This window comes from Gopherus flavomarginatus, chromosome 3 (genome assembly GCF_025201925.1).
Source record: "Gopherus flavomarginatus isolate rGopFla2 chromosome 3, rGopFla2.mat.asm, whole genome shotgun sequence".
NCBI lineage: Eukaryota > Metazoa > Chordata > Testudines > Testudinidae > Gopherus > Gopherus flavomarginatus.
In genome coordinates this window covers 37,518,223-37,534,936 of record NC_066619.1, presented here as the reverse complement: position 1 = coordinate 37,534,936, position 16,714 = coordinate 37,518,223, and the positions used below count along the sequence as shown (strand labels likewise).

The following is a 16,714-nucleotide window of genomic DNA, read 5'->3' as shown; positions in this document are numbered from 1 at the left end:
AGTAGCAGAAAACACTTCCAACAGCTGGGTTAAAACACCAAAAACTCCACAAAAAAGCTTAGAATCGCATGTAAATTATATATATATCTATAGGCCTCTTTTCTGGCAATTCATTGAAGACCTTCAAACCAGTGATGATCACCCCACAATTATTGGAGTGCTGTCTAGACTTAGTCAACACACAGCTGGGAGGCTCTGATTAGAAGCACAGGGAGCTGTACATTTTCAAGTGACTTCCTTTTTTATTATTATTATTGCAGAGCAGCCACAGACAGTGAAGTTCAGAGGCCATCAGGATGTTAGCGTGATTGGGACAAATCCAGGGAAGGAGCAGGGTAAGCAGAATTTGTCCCAGTGAGGCTGCACACAGTGTAAGCCATTGCAGTATTAGTTCCAGTCTCTCTTACTCTCTCTGGCAGCAGAAAAGGGAACACTAAAGCAAGCCAAGCACCAGTGTTCCTTCAAAATAAAAGCTTTTCTGAGGTGTAACGCCCACAAAGGTGAGATCTCACAGCTCCTCCCTAACTCTCACAGTGCCAGTTTCTCCTTGCTGTTGGAGATTCAGTTGTGCAGCTACCATGCTTCTAGTATCTCTTCAAAGGAGATATTTGTTGGGCAGATTAGCCCCTTTCCTTCTCTACCTTTGAATGATAGATCATCTGCATTTAGTCATGCTGATTATTTTGGGGTTAGAGGGCAAGTCTGCAAAATGACTGCATGCAACCTGCCTCTTTCCCTTTGCCCAACTTGAGTTCTTAGCTTGAAATTTGCTTTAAATATAATTGTATCATTTTGGGTTTGGTCCTCTTTGTATTTCCCCCTTAAGTTTGTCATCAATAAGGTGTAGGAGACTCCAGCAGTGCAATTTAGGTGGTGAATATGTCACAAACCAAATATAAAAAGTCTCAGAGAAATAATAATATTGCAGCAGTAGATGCAGCAAAAGTTCCATCTCTACCAGTCATCCCACAGCATGGTTACCAAATACTTGGAAAGGACTACAAACCCAAAGCATCATGTGGCATATTAACCCTTTCTCTGCTGGCTTCTGGTGCAGTGAAAAGTGGCTACAGTCTTTGAAGTGGGGTGTTGCCAGTTCAAGAGTAATGTGCCTGGTATATGGGGCAGGACTGGCTGTGCATTTTGCTATGAGGTACATGAAGCAACACTGAAGTAGTTAGTAATAATACTCATCAACCTATAATTTAATGAAGGTACTTTTTTGTGTGGTTCAGTTGATAGAAATTAGGCTTTGAAATGTTTTATGAAATAATTGATGTCACTAGTCTTATAGTCAAATAGAAGCTAGAAAATGAAACATATTAAAATATAGTAACCTCATGAGTCATGATAAGTGTGGAAGTGGGAGGGGACTTTCTCCTTTATCCCTTTTGCCTGCAGACTATTTCTTTCTTTACAACAACCATGAAAATCTAAACGGGATCTAAATAATGTGCCTAATTTCCATGGGTGCTTGACAAGATAATAGATGTTATGGCACATAGGATGGGAGTAGAACAGAACCTAGAACACTTTTCAGATTGGTAGGCCCTAGAATTCAAAGCCAGGAACAATGTTTTAAAATATTATTCTAGTTTGACAGGAAATATTTTATAGTAATTAAAGTTGAGAGGAGGTTTCCATTCTAAAGCTTCAGTACTGGGGGATGCAAGAATCTTCCTGTGTTTATCCAAGTGCAGGATCTAAAGAGCTTTTTTAAGCTGCTCAGACCTTTCCTGACAAACAAAACAATTGGCACTGAAACAGTTCTTGATTTTTGTATATTGTGTCGCTCTCTGTATATGAAATATAATTTTCTACAGTGGTGTCCCTATCATTCCTTCTTGTCCCTGCTTACCAAAAACTTACACTAAACACTGTGCTTTTATCCTTCTATATCAATATAGATTGAGAATTCTAGGGAGTTCTCCCACTGTTGGCCTAGCATCAGTGCAGCTCCACCATTGCTGCCAATGGTCACATGTGTTTTATTTTTAATTATATTTTCTAAGTAGTGATGGGCCAAATCTACTGACAACTTCAACCCATTTTCCATCAGCCTTCTCACTGTATCATCTTCTAATCACAGCTGACTCAGTTTAATATGAGCCAGTGATCTAGAAGTGAAAGCTACATATCCCATTTCCAAGTCAGAATCATCCAGAGGCTCACACCCACATGGAAAACTTAGATCTCCTTTCCAACCTAAAAAGCTTAATTAGGCTCCTGTCTTCTGCCCTCATCACCTGTCCAAAGAAACAACCAGCATGAAGAGAGGGATTGCATAGTATCTTAGTGCATCTGTGGAGGCCTGAGACCAAATCATGCTTCAGACAAAGTCAAGAGTCTAATCTCATGCTGGTGTCTGTTTGGCCAGCAGTCAGATTGCAAAACCACCACACAATTTTGAAGTCTCTGTTCAAAGGACAACCGGGATCGGAATCACACGGGTGTGGCAGGCTCAGAATTAGCTGCATTGTTAGAACTGTGTTGAGCAATTTGCATAGTACATGCCTAGGCTGTGCCTCACTCCAGCCAGTGCTCTGTAGTCTGTCTCCCACGATCAGAAAATTCACCCACAAAATCAAAATGAAGGCAAAGAAAGAAACAAGACAGAATGATTCCAAGTAAATATACCAGTTTAGTTGTATTTATCTGTTCTCCATCAAAAGCTATCACAACAGTTTAATGCTGGTCTGGACAAGATTTTTGCATGTCTTCCTGTTACTGACTGCAAGAATAGCTGCCTGAGAACAATTAAGTAGAAAACATCAAACATTTTTCTCATATGAATCCATTGTTCTATTTATATAGGGTGACCCAATTTTATAGGGAGAGTCCCGATTTTTGGGTCTTTTTCTTATATAGGCTCCTATTGCCCCCCACCCCCTGTGCTGATTTTTCACATTTGCTGTCTGGTCACCCTATATTTATAAACAACTATGTTGTTATCTCAGCCTGGAAGAACCACTTAGTTTAATCCAACGTGAAGCTTAAGGTTTGTTAGTTCCCAGGCATTACGCATGCTGAAGTTGCTGTGCATGCACCTACAAGAAACATTCCTTCCTTACATTCAGATATGTAAATAATAACCATGGAGCCAGGAAATTGTTTTGCTCCTGATACTAATTAGAATCATTAACCAGGAGCTCTGTATCGCATAAACAAAAATGACAACAGTTTGTAAGCAGGTGAGCATAATTTGCATCCAGGTAAGTAATACAACTATTCTTTTGCTACTGAATTTTTAAAACCTCTCAGGGTTGCATTATAGTCTTTAGTTCAGGAGAGAAAGCAAGTATCTGGTATCACTTCGTTGTCTGCTGTCATTATTTTCCTCTTCCTGTTCCTCTTTTCCCTTCCTTTCTACCTTATTTATGGAGTAATTGCTATAGATTTAGAGGAATGGGGCAGTTGATTAAAAGCCCAATCCTTCCTGCTTCTCTCCTATTACTTTGAAGACCTGACCCTACAAGGAGCTGAGACCCTCAAGTCCCCTGGGAATTGAGGGTGCTCAGTGTCTTGCAGGAGGTGTGTAGCCCTTGACATAATCAATGCCTAATTCAGTGCTCCCAGTCACGCAACTTTAGGGTTTCAGAGTCACCATGTCCATAATAATGGGTGTAGTGGCAGATGATGGCACAGGAAAGACAGACAAACAGTTGCTGGGGAGAGGGGAGAGAATCTATTACCAGACAAAAGCTGCATGTCACAACCACCTATGCTTTATTGAAGGGTGAACACACACACAGAGAACTGACAAAAAGTCAAAGTTCAGACAGACTTTCCTTAACTCAGGCCCCCTGATGTTTACAGACTGGTTTGCAGCCTTTGAGTTTCTTGGCGTTTGTTGGCTTTTATTGTGTAACAGTGATCATACCATTGTCTAAACATTGTTTTTGAGCAACAACATAAAAAACATAGACTCATATAAGTAAGGCAAATATTTAAAAATCTCTGCATGCATATTTCACCATTCTTAAAGGCTGAAACACCCCCAAGTTAAGAGGGCAAAAGTCAAGGCACTTGCACAACTCAAGTCTCACTTAAGATCTGTTTTGAGGACGTAAGTGGTGCATGGCCTTGTGTAATGCTCTGCACAGGGATGAATATCACCCAGTGAATATACATTACAGTATATGCATTTTGGTGTTGAGTTTATATTTGTTTGATAAGTTGGAATAATTTTTCTCCCTTGGGTAAGAATCTATTTTGGTAAATGCACTCACGTTAAAAACCAAAACCCCACCTTGCATTATTTACTTGGACGGTAATAAATCTGAAAGGTAATTAGTAAGGAACTTTTTAGAAAACTGTCAGTAATCTTGGAGATAATCAAATGGCTGCTTGGGTGGGCTTAAACTCTCCTCATCACCACCTCTCAGAACTAATAGGGTGATTTAGCCTCTCAATCAAACCTCTATTATGCTGTTTGGTAAATATCTCTTCATTTGAGTATTGAGAAATCAAAAAGACATTTTCTGTGTGTCACAAACAAATACACATGCTAAAAAGCTGGATGACATTTTAGTTGAAACTGCCTGCCCAAATTATAGCATTCCTAGTTAAAAAATAAAGGGAATAAGCATCGAAATAATGCACACAGCCTTTCAGGTCATCAGTAGCGCTTCCATAATAAATTATAAACTGTGCAGTGTTATTAGAAGAAGTTGTGTCCACAGCTTATTGGTTTTATCTTTACCCTTTTCAAATATGGTGCCAAATGCTAACAGGCTCTGAGCACCTGCATTCCCCATTTGTTTTGCAATGTCCTAGGGTGTCCTACAGGAGTCTCAGGTTGCAGCAGTGTCTTCAACTGACTTTTTTCATCTACAGTTTGTGAAGAAACTGCAACCTTTCTTCCCTGGTGCAGACCTTGCTATATTTATCCCACTTTGGTGACATATTACATGGTCTCCATTTATAAACAGTTTTTTATAAAGTGCTAATAAATGGTTAATAGATGTTTTAATAAACAGGTATTCAATTGTCATAGAGTCCCACATGTCAACAGTTTGTTTATAACCATAGCTTATAACCCTCCGTAACACCTGTTCCTGGTGTGTTTTAATCATATCTAGCACATACTGCTCATGTCTGTAACAACCTTATAACAATTTGGGGTCATTTATTAACCCTTTATAGACCATTTATGAAAGACACCTTAATAGGAACCTCTGTTAGGCTGGTTTCAAAGTTAAACTGGCTTCCGTTCACCAAATACATAAATAAATAAATAAATAAATAAAATAAATTCCAGTTGCAAACCAGTCAGTGATCTGGGAGCTAGATCCATTCATTCCCCTGGCTTCTCTATGCTTCAGGTAAATCAGTGGTTTTCAATCTGTGGTCTATGGACCCCTGGAGGGCCACAGATTATGTCTAAGATTTCCAAAGGGGTCTCCATTTGAAATTTGTTAGGGGTCCACAAACAAAAAAGGGTTGAAAACCACTGAAATAGATGATACCTTTGCAGCAACAGATGAGATCCTAGAGAATTCGCATAGCAAATTATACCCCCTCGTAAATCTTTCAACCTTCCCAAGATGACTTAGTATTTTGCTTTTGTGTTGCACGAATGCCACCTGATCTGAGTACACATTAGTATTGAAGGTGAGCAACCAGCATTTCTACTGTTTGCTATCACCTGGTCCCAGGCTCCTTTTAACCTATTACACAGGCTAGGAGACTTCCATTATTAAGAAATAAAAGAAACTTGCATAGCTTGTAATGCATCATGTGTCAGTGTTGAAAAGCCATTTTTATACTTTAATTATTATTATTATATCTAGGTGTAAGTACTCTGGGGTGGGGTTCCAGAAGTTAGCACTGCAGTTTTCCCAGAGGTATGACTGAAGGTAGGAATATGGTCAGGGAGATTTTGAAATAGCACCACCCCACTCCTTTGAACATATCATTGGAATTATTTCAGTGGTAACACTGTGTTGCAACCATGAAAATAGTTAGGTCAGAGACATTAACATTCCTTTGGCTATGTTGTTTTGGCAGGGTGACTAGACAACTGAGCCCATTAAAGTAATCGAGGCCAGGTGATTTCCCCAGTTTTACTGAACATGTGGTATATTTCTATGAAACCATAAATAAAGTGCAACAAGGCAGTTTTAGTAACTATTTGATTACAGCATAAACCATAGAAATCCACATATACCAAGGTACCAAAGCATGTGCCTAACTTTAAGCATGTGAGTAATCCCACTGATTAATGCTTAAATACCGAGCCTTAATTGGTGCAAACTTATTTCATGGGTTTCCCATGAAACCCAAAATGAAAATATTTATCTCAACCAAATCATTGTCCATAGTCCTGGGATCTAGATAAAATGGGATCTGGATTCAAAATACCCTTTCCAAAACAAAACCTGACCAAAAGAGGTTTGCAAAAACAAAGCCATCCCCAGTTTTGCCATCTCTATTTTAAGCCCAGTGACACTTAATGGTAATAACTCCTGCCTACTGGGGACAGTAATTATGCTTAATTGTAATGTTGCCTTCAGGTGATTTAGTGGAACTTAGATCTTCATGTCTCAGTCTGTTCCTGGTTCTGTATGCTTGTAGGACAACACTTTTCAATTCTTCCTTACCTTGGATACCTGAGGAAAGCATATGTAAATGATGGAATGCTTTGCTATTGCTTCATGTGACTGTCAGTTTGCTCCTTCCATGTCGCATACTCGTATACTGCTGTTCTGGGTCTCTTACAGCTGACCCTTAGGCAGCAGGTTGAGTCCTTATCCAAGAGCAGATAGTGCTTCCTCTACAATCTACCGTGATGTGACAGGATCTCTGCAGCGCTATAAAAATAATTGCATCTTCTGTTGTCAGAAGTTTAATTGGGATAAAAGACTATCCAACAGGACATCATGAGTTAACAGATTTTCTGTACTTTGGGCTAAATTCTCTGCTGAATGAAGTTATGTTGGCAGAGAATTTGGCTCCTGTAGCAATGTATACATTAAAATAATTCTGGATTTGCAGTGCTTACCCCACTAAACTAATGCACATTTTTTTAAAATACTGCCATTAAAAATGTTTATCAACAGTTATTATATGGCAAAATCTCTGATACCACAGTGTGATAATAATAATAATACTTAGCTCTTATGCAGCATTTTTATCAGTAGGTCACAATGCTGTACAAAGGAGGTCAGTATCATTTATTCCAGTTTACAGGTGGGAAAACTGAGTCACTAAGTGGATGGTGACTAGAGGCTGGCTATTTAATTGCAACAGGTGTACACTGAATATATTCCATACAATTTAGGGTATGTCTACATGGTAGGGTAATGCACACTATAGGGATATGGTTTCTAAAGTGCCCTAACATGTTGCACTTTAATTGATCCATGGAGATCCTGCTGGTCCATGCTAAAAGTCCCTTCATGCCATTTAAAGTAGTACTGTGCACAACATTAAAGTGCACTAGGAAACTTTTTACTTTGCACCAGTAGGGTTTACATGGGCCACTGAATGTGCAGCACACATCAATGAACTTTGGAAATCACAACCTGTAGTGTGCATTACCTCACCATGTAGACACACTTGAAGATTATAAGATCTTTGGGGAAAGGACTGTCACTTATTATGTGTTTGTACAGCACCTAGCACAATGGAGCTTAACGTAGCTGTAGGCACTACACAATGTAAATGTTAAATAATAACTACTACAGTTACTACCCCTCTGCCCCCCCCATCATAGCCCACCCACCCGGGGCACATCTAAGTGTCCCCTCCTAGGGACACCACTGCTGTACCAGTGGGTCCCCAGTATATGTCATTTCAGTATCCATAGCCCTTTTCAAGAACACAACCCCGACGTATACCAGGGACCCACTGTATTATTGATAGATCAAAAGTAGTTCTTGATCTAGCTGTATGGGATGAGGGTTGGAAGGTGGGCTTTCTAGTGATTAAAACGGAGGATGGGGAAATCAGTACTCCTAACTTTAAATCCCGCATTTGCCAGTTGCTTCCCTTGTGACACTTAATCTCTTTCTGCCTCGGTTTATCACTCTATAATATGGACTACACCATAATACCACATATCTACCACACTAGTGTTCTCCAAAGCTCAATAAAGTGATTTTTAAATCACTGTGAAATCCTGGAATGAATACTGCTATGTGAATATGACAGATGTCATTCATAATAATATTTGCATTGTCTCTAGCTCCTGGTCTGTACAAAGCCTACCAGACCTGGGCCTTACTTGTGTTGGCCTGCTGAAAAGAACTGCCTTGTTTGTTCATCTAAAATACGAAGCCATGGTGAGAATTAGTATGCATAGTCCTCTGCTCTGTTCGCACCATCTGCTGCAGTTCCAATCATTTTATCATATGGACATCTTCCCCCAAGCCTTTTGCAACTTGTTTTCCCACACCAGGAGGTCATTCCTTGTCTTCCATCCTCTGAGTGCAGCTAAGATGTTTCTGTGAATTAAGTGTTATTGTAGCTGTGTTGGTCCCAGGATATTAGAGACAAGGTGGGTGAGGTTACTGTAATACCTTGTATTGGAACCAGCTTCTGTTGGTGAGAGAGACAAAATTCCAAGCTTACACAGAGCTGTTCTTCAGGTGAACTCCTGAGCACAGAGTCTGCTCCCTTTTATTAACTCCTCGGGTACTAGCCACTCCAAAGAGAGCTGAGAGGAATAGGGAGCCCTGGGCCTTCCTCCACCTGCACTGGCCCTGGAGGGACTTGGCACTGAGATAATCCCCCTCATGCTGTGGAACTTGAGGAGGTGTCAGCCATGAGGCACAAAACCAAAACCTCCTGGTACTTCAGCTGTCGAGGTGCTGCTCTGCAGTGGCTAAAATGAAGGCTGGTAAAAAAATTGCCTTTGAAATTGTTTTGACAGAAAACTGGGTTTCCAGCTAAACAAATGTTTTCCTGAAAAGTTTCTACTTTCCTGGGAAAAATTCCTTTAAAAAAAAATCCTGAAGGCCTGAGAACTGGAGGAACAAAAATCAGTCTTCACCAGTAATGAAAATAGTTTGATTCTGAAATGCATTGCAGTACCTCATGGGTAGTTGAAGTTCAGGTGTCTCATGCTGCCGTGTTCTCCTCTATGGGCTGGAATCTTCATTTCCCATGATGCACTGGGGCCATGTGACTGCCAAGAGAGGATACCATTATACATCATGGGAGAAGTAGTCTGATTAGAATGCCAGCCTATAGAGGAGAATGGGAGCATAAGGCATCCAAACAACAACTTCCTTAAGACACCACAGTAATGCATAAATAGATTGGCAATAGCCCTCATTCACAATTCAGTGTCTTACACATAGTTAAGGGTCAAGTGGGTTTTTAATTTTTTCTCCTAATCACTGGTCTAGGACAAAAGCTTGGAAAAGTGTGCTGGTCCCGAAAGCATTTATACTCTTCCTTCACAAGCTGGCTAAGTCCTGGCAGCTGGCAAGATATCAAACCAAACAGTTAAAATATTATGCTTATTATCATTTCATGTTTTTCCGCATTTCAGTTGTGACATGATTTAACAGCTGATGTCTTACCAGTTGCTGGAGTCAAGAGGTTAATGCTGAAAAGGTAGAGTTTTGAAAGGTGTTCCAAATGTTATACAGTGTTTGGTTTTATTTCCAGACATTTTTGAGAAAGCAGCTGTTAGAATCAAATCAGAATTGAAGTAAGGGAGGAATAAAAAGAGAAAGATGTTAATCAGAATCTAGTGATCATTGTAAGGGTCTGTTATCTAATGACCTGCCATGGTTTTGCAGCTATCATGCTGTATATAGCATCTGTTTCTAAAACAGTTGGTTCGCAAGATATTGGACCTTAACGTTGTCACTGGTGTTTTGATTTGGCAGTGCATTTTTGGCATTGGTTCAGGATTGAATATAATATGCCCCAAATCTGGATCAATATACTGTCAATCAGTCCCCACTCTCCGTCTTAGAACTTTAAATGGCTTAGTTGGAAATGGAAACGCATAACATCAATTTCTCTTTTACAACTACAGTGTTTCTATAGGGTGTGATAGTTTCCTCTGAAGCCCTTAGTATTGGCCTCAATGAATGACAGAATATTTGATTAGATGGACCACTGGTTGGATCAAGTACAGCAATTCCTATGTCTCTATCACCATTTGTATCTCAAATCTTGAATTACAATGTATGGGAAAGGAAAACTTGGACAAAAGATTTAACCAATGCATATAAAGAGTTTCTCACTTGAGCCAAAATTTCTAGGGCCATATTTTCAGATAGAGAGGTCTGAGATCAGCACACAAAAAGGTGTTGTTATACCAATTATATTAGACCAATAAAAACCAGGAGGGTCTTATTAAAGGGGACAAGACATTTGTCACATTTATTGTGATAACAATTTATGACTAATAACTAATATCTTAATTCTTATACACACACATTATACCTAATACCTATACACACACACACACACACACATGCACATTATACCTAATACCTATACACACACACACACACACATTCACACACACACACCCATATTCATCAGGTGTTCTGCAGCTGCTGCATAGTTACCAGTCCTGAAGATAGCTTAAGTTCATGGCTTGATTTTGCAGCTTGGGTTCGTAGCTTGTGGCAGCTAACTGGCCAGGAAAGCTGGGCACAAGGCTGAGCTGGATCTCTGTTGGGCAGGTACCGATGTTCTTCCATGTTGGCAGCAGAATGTTACCCAGAGCCTCTCATCTCACCCTTCTTTTTTATAGGCTTTTAGTTTGGATTCAAAGTCTATAGGTCTTGCTGTGTCACACTGCCTCTGGGTTTAGATTGATCACCCATCAATTGCAGGCGTGACTTTCAGCCTTGGACCTGGCTTTGATCTTCCTTCTGTTGTTCTGTTGTCCTTTTCTTTTCAGGGTGGATGCTTCTTACTTTGTTTAGGGCTGTTGTCTAGGTCTTCAGCTGTTGGTATTTGAACTTTATCTCATCAGGACAGACTGGGGCTGGAGGTTGATTCCATCATTCATACATACCTCATTCACACTTCTAAACTAAACTAATAAGATTACAGCAGGGTTTGCAAAAATGAAGGTTGGAGGAAGCTTTTACAAAATGGAGTGAGTGTTTTAAAATGGGGTTTGAATTACAATATGGAACAGAAGGTACAGTATAGGCAAGTGTAGTGAATGGTGAACAGAAGTTACATTAATAAAGTGAACAATTGAAAACAATTTCATTTATCAGTTCTACAGTGTACTGTACCATCAGTTATGGAGGCTGTATATGCAGTTATATCAACCGTGCATTCAATTGTGCATGGCCCCTTAATATCTCTCTCTGGAAATTTGACCCTAACATTTAAAAATTTAAAGGAAGGTTCCTGATACATTTTAGAATTAATTTGACTTCTTTAATATAGGTATGTCCCTGTCCCTGTTGCTCACCTAGAGTGCCCTTGACAGCTCTGATTCTCAAAAGCAATGGAAATATCTACTGTAAGAGACACAAAACAGGAACATTCTGAACATGTTCAGAAAGAATGTTGATAAACTGGAGAACGTTCAGGGAAGAGCCACGAGAATGATTAGAGGATTGTAAAACATGCCTTATAGTAGGAAACTCAGGGAGCTCAATCTATTTAGCTTAACAAAGAGAAGGTTAAGGGGTGATTTAATTATAGTATAATAGTACCTACAGGGAGAAAAAATATTTGATAAAGGGATCTTTAATCTCCGAAAAAAGATGAAGATAGACAAATTCAGATTGAAAATATGGTGTACATTTTTAACAGTGAGGGCAATTAACTATTGGAAAACTTACCAAGAGCTGTGGTGCATTCTCTATCACTGGCAGTTTTTAAATCAATATAGGATTTTTTTCCTAACAATATATGCTCTTGTTTAAATGGGAATTATTTTGGGGAAGTTCTATGGCCTGTGTTCTACAGGAGGTGAGACAAGATGATCACAATGGTCCCTTCTGGCCTTAGAATCTATGAATATTATCCTAAGGGCTGAGTGGTATAAGAGAACGATGTTAGAATAACCATTTAAGGTATTATTGAAAGTGAATACAGTACATAAATAATAATGAATGAGTAACACAGAAAGTGGTAACACTGTACAGTTTAAACTGGTCTTTCATAGAGCAAAGAATCTATCAGAAGGAGAAATTCCAGGGACAACCTCTGATAAGTCATTATCAGAATGAGGATATGGGATGGAGGCCAAAATCTTCTGTCATTGAAATACAAGCAAACAAGCAAACAACCAGTAAGGAAAAGCTGATAACATCACCTCTGCTAAACAAACCAAGTTATAGGGCCTGGAATTTCTGTTAAAACAAACCAAAATGGGAATATAGACAAAAACAAGCTTCTGATATATCAAAGGAAACACTGAGTCTTCTTATGCACACTCCAAAACAGGGAATGTCTTGTGACAGGCAGAAAACTGCGTCAGTTATGAGCAGGCTGTGCATGAACAGCATAGCAAGGTATTGTTGGTAAAAGGGTGGACAGAGATATGAATGCCCGAGAAACTCTCTAGAGCGGACATAAAAGAAGGATGTATTCTAGATAACACGCAAGCATTGTCTCCTCTCATTGGTCTTCTGGAAAATGACATTATAAGCTGGTTCCTCTAATGCTTTGTCAGAGATTGTAGGCTAGATCCTTGGCTTGGCCATGCCTAAATCTCATTTGTACCACTCCAGCTTCACAAGGGATACTTAAAGGTAAAGCTGCCTTAGACAAGTTGCTGAGGTTTCCCTAAAACTAGCATAAAACCAGTCTAGCTGCAATAAGCTTTATAACAGTTGCTCCTCTAATTCAGGTGTAGGAGCAGGACTGGAGCAGAGAGAAGGGTTAGACAGCACCTGGGGATTTTGTGGCTCCAGCTCAGCTAATATGTGCAGCACATATTTCCAGCTATCTAACCTGTTATAGTCTTACCCCATTCTTAGATTTCTGTTTCCATTGGCAACATGTCTGCTCCTTGACACTGCTCTGATGAGCGCTGTGATAGATATTACCAGTGCTGTGCCAGCAACTCTTGCCTCAATCCAAGTAAACACAGGGCCTGAAAATACCAAACTGGTCTTGGTTTAAACAGATAAAGAGGAGTGAGACTTTCAAAGGCATAGATGGCAATTAGCTATTGATGGCACATGGGAATTTGAGGTCCAACTTCAATTTGAAAATCCCCTCCACAATGAAGTAAAATTAGGTAAATATTTCATTGAAATAAAGTTGAGTACTCTCCCATTACCGTCGCCACATGTATACAAAAACTGGAGGTTACTATACCTTACACTGAAAGAAGTAAAAAGATTTAGGAATCTCAAGCTCCATGTCCTCAATGTTTTTAACCCACAGCAAACATTTTTTGTAAATTTGCTTTTCTGGTACATGTATCTGAAAGGCTATTCAAGGTGTTCTTAGGTTTTTTCCTTTCCTCCCTGTGTTTTCTCCATCTCCCTAACATCTGCCTAATACTCTTTTCTTTATGCCTTTTGCTTTATTTGAAAAGTTTTCATTAGAAAAGTTTTGTTTTTTAAATAAATAGTTTCAGTATGTCCTTAGGTATGTTAAAAAATATCATACTTAACTAGAAGAGCTAAATTCTCAAAACTATCAAATTCAAAGGTTTGTTATGTGGTTTTTTCTTTTAGAAAAAGATATAATTTAAAATTAGCTCTCAAAGTTCTGCATTTACAAATGAGTACATCTGTTGGGTGCATACCTGGACTATGCTTGCAAAATGAATATTTGAACACACATGGCAGCATAAGTGGTTAACTGGCTGTGTTAATTTAGGGGACTACAAAGGTGTAAGTGCAGTTTATGCTGGCCTGATTGAAATCAGGACCCAAGTCTTAAATTGTTGGGAGAGGAGTGTCGAGGGGTAGGGAGAAAGGGGTAGGGTTTTTGTTTTTTAAAAAGAAAAAAATGGAAATTGCATAAATTGGCAATTTGACCCAATGTGCAATTTTTTTTAAATCAATCTTTCTATCTTTCTTTCTTTCATTGCAGTAATTACAACAAAATAAAAAGCTCATCAGTATTTTGGAAAGGTGACAGGTTAGGCATCATGTAATTAATCTATTTTTTTGTAAACATAGTGCTTGCTTAACTCCTTGCATACAACTGGCATACAGTGGTTGCTGTCCATTCACTGTTGTGTGCACGATGGGCTAAACTTGATAAACTACTTTACCATTTTTGAGATCCAATTTTTGGGCCATAGATTTGGTTTGTTAATCAGATTCGTCAAAGTTTTCTTTACAGAACTGTAAGTTTTTTATGTGCGGAAATGCCCACCCTACCTAACTGTTCACAGGTGCTTCACAAAGAATAACTGATCTCTTTGTAGCAAGTGGAATTCACCATCCAGCACTTCATTTTTACTTCTAGGAGCACCAGGTCTGCAGCACAAACCCTAGAGATGTTATGTCAGGAGGAGGGGGAAAGTGTTGAATCACTGCACAGGGACAAAGCATGACTATGTAAACAACTGTATATTGTAGCACCATTCACTCATTCCAGCTTCTGCACATGTGCGGAACGTTTCTTCCAAAGGAATAACGCCATCTACCCTTTATCAGCTGCTATAGCAGCACTGATAAATCCAAGGGCATTTTCACTAAAAAAAGAAGTCTTGAACCTGTCTCAATATATTTATATCTCAGGCCAGACTACCAGCTCTTTGCCAATCAGATAAAAAGCACAATAACATTGAACAACACAAAGGGTCAGTTGTTCCTTCTTCCACTGAGTGAACTGTGAATTAGCTACAATAAACAAGCAAGAACTAAAGATCTCAATTCAGGTGTTGGAGATATTTACTTGGTGCATTAGAATTAGATGCCATGTGTAATTGTGTCTATATAATTTTGTTTTAGACATTATGCCCCATCATTAATCTCCCTCTCATCAATGTGCAGAGAATTTACATGGGGTAACTCCCATTCATTTGAAGTAGATATAGGTATTGTATAAGACATGGCTACCCTGTTTATGTTAGAGTCCTTTTTATTGTGTCTGCTGAGGAAGGAAGAGAATGGCAGGCCATGAAATCACACCATCCTACTCTGTACTGAAAACCATTAATATAGTGTAAAACACTAAACCATGCGGAATGGCCAGATTAGGCTCAATTTAAAGTAATGCAGTTTAAGGGCAATGTTGTGGAGTGATAAGATGCTAAACCAGATGCACGATGTAGTTCAAATAAGTAGATTGCAATGAAGAGATGCAGTAAGAGTGACTGGGGACCAATGATTTGTGAAATGAAGAGTGACTGGCAACAAACGATTTGTGAAATAGACACTCCACTGGCCTCATTTAAAGGAGCTCATTCAGCTTCTTCGATAATTGGTTTCTTGTATACTTTTCACTTCATTGGGCTAAATGTATGAGTACCCAGAATACCTATTACAACAAAGAAACCAGTGGTAATAGTCAGTACTTTTCATCTGAGGATCTCAAAGGGCTTTTCAACACTTAATGAAGCCTCACCCTTCGTTAACACCCCTAGTGAGTATTGTTCTCCCAGTTTTATATATGGAGAAGCCAAAGCACAGTAGTGTTGTACCATTTGCCAAAGGTGAGACAGGTAGTCTGTAACAAAGCCAAAAATAGAACCCAGTCTCCTGCCGCTTACTCCTATAATTTTAACACAAAACCCAACCTTCCTCTCACATTATAGTGCGGAACAGAACATTATGCTTTCAAATGTAGAATAATAAACAGCAGGCACTCAGAAAAACAATAATGCTATTTTCATGCAAAGGTCTCTAATAACAATAATAGAAATTCAGGGGAAAAAAATGTTAGCAGAAATAGCTGTAAATGGGGTGTTTCTTCCGAGGTTAGGCATTGAAGAAAGAATGCCTCGTTTTCATTTCCACTGTAAAAAATGAGTCTTTGCCACACTATTGTAAAATCTAGCTCCTGATTAAACATATAAAAGCATGCTTATTGCACTTGATGCCAGTAAGGCTTTTTTTCAATTTTGTCAGCAGACTTTGGGACTTGTACATGTATTTGATTAATGAAGAAGTTGGTACAACAGCTGCAAATCATTTTATGTCTGATGGTCAGTGCTTCAGAATGAAACATTAAGAGCAAGTTTCTAAAACATGTGGGCTTGGATTTATTTTATTTGTGTTTAAGGAAATGGAATAAAACTGAAGGAATTTACCTGGGGCAGCTTTTCATTCATACTGTTCAAGAAATTGCAAGGAGTCTCTAAGCCTGAAGAAGACTACCTGGAAAGTGGAATCTGCTTGTGAAATGTGGTCTTAGAAGAATGTGCTTGAAGACTAAAGGTGCTCAGATTGGTGCAGACTTGCTAACATTACATAGGAACACAATAAGAAAGTTAGAGCCACTATGGAAGCTCAGTGAAAAATAGGAACCTGCTGTATAATGGTGCTATAAATGACAAGGTGAATCAAAATTGCAAGCCAATAAATGAGAGGACAAAAGTAATGACTGATATTTTAGAACGATTAAGTGAATAACATGCAAGATGTATATTGAGAAAGTATAATGGAAGATGGGATAGACTGGCCACTCCAATAGAAGGAGACCCAGGGTAGGGAGGGGGGCTACAGAAAAGGAGGAGCTAAAGCCACCTAGGTTTCTTGCTGTGGCACTTTGTAACTCAAAGCAGCACCCTGGAGCCCCCACATTCGCCACCATCATATTATTATGATATGTTCTTGTCATAAACAGATAGCTAAGGGTTAATGTT

At 39.1% G+C, this 16,714-nt stretch overlaps 1 long non-coding RNA gene across 1 annotated transcript in view; it reads left to right on the top strand.

The window, feature by feature from the left end:
- LOC127048073 (uncharacterized) overlaps window positions 1-16,714 on the top strand; it is a 49,516-nt gene that overhangs the window by 12,392 nt on the left and 20,410 nt on the right. Inside the window, exon 2 of the long non-coding RNA XR_007773553.1 lies at window positions 10,912-11,215. This is a non-coding gene — a long non-coding RNA (uncharacterized LOC127048073). The remainder of the gene's footprint in view (window positions 1-10,911; window positions 11,216-16,714) is intronic.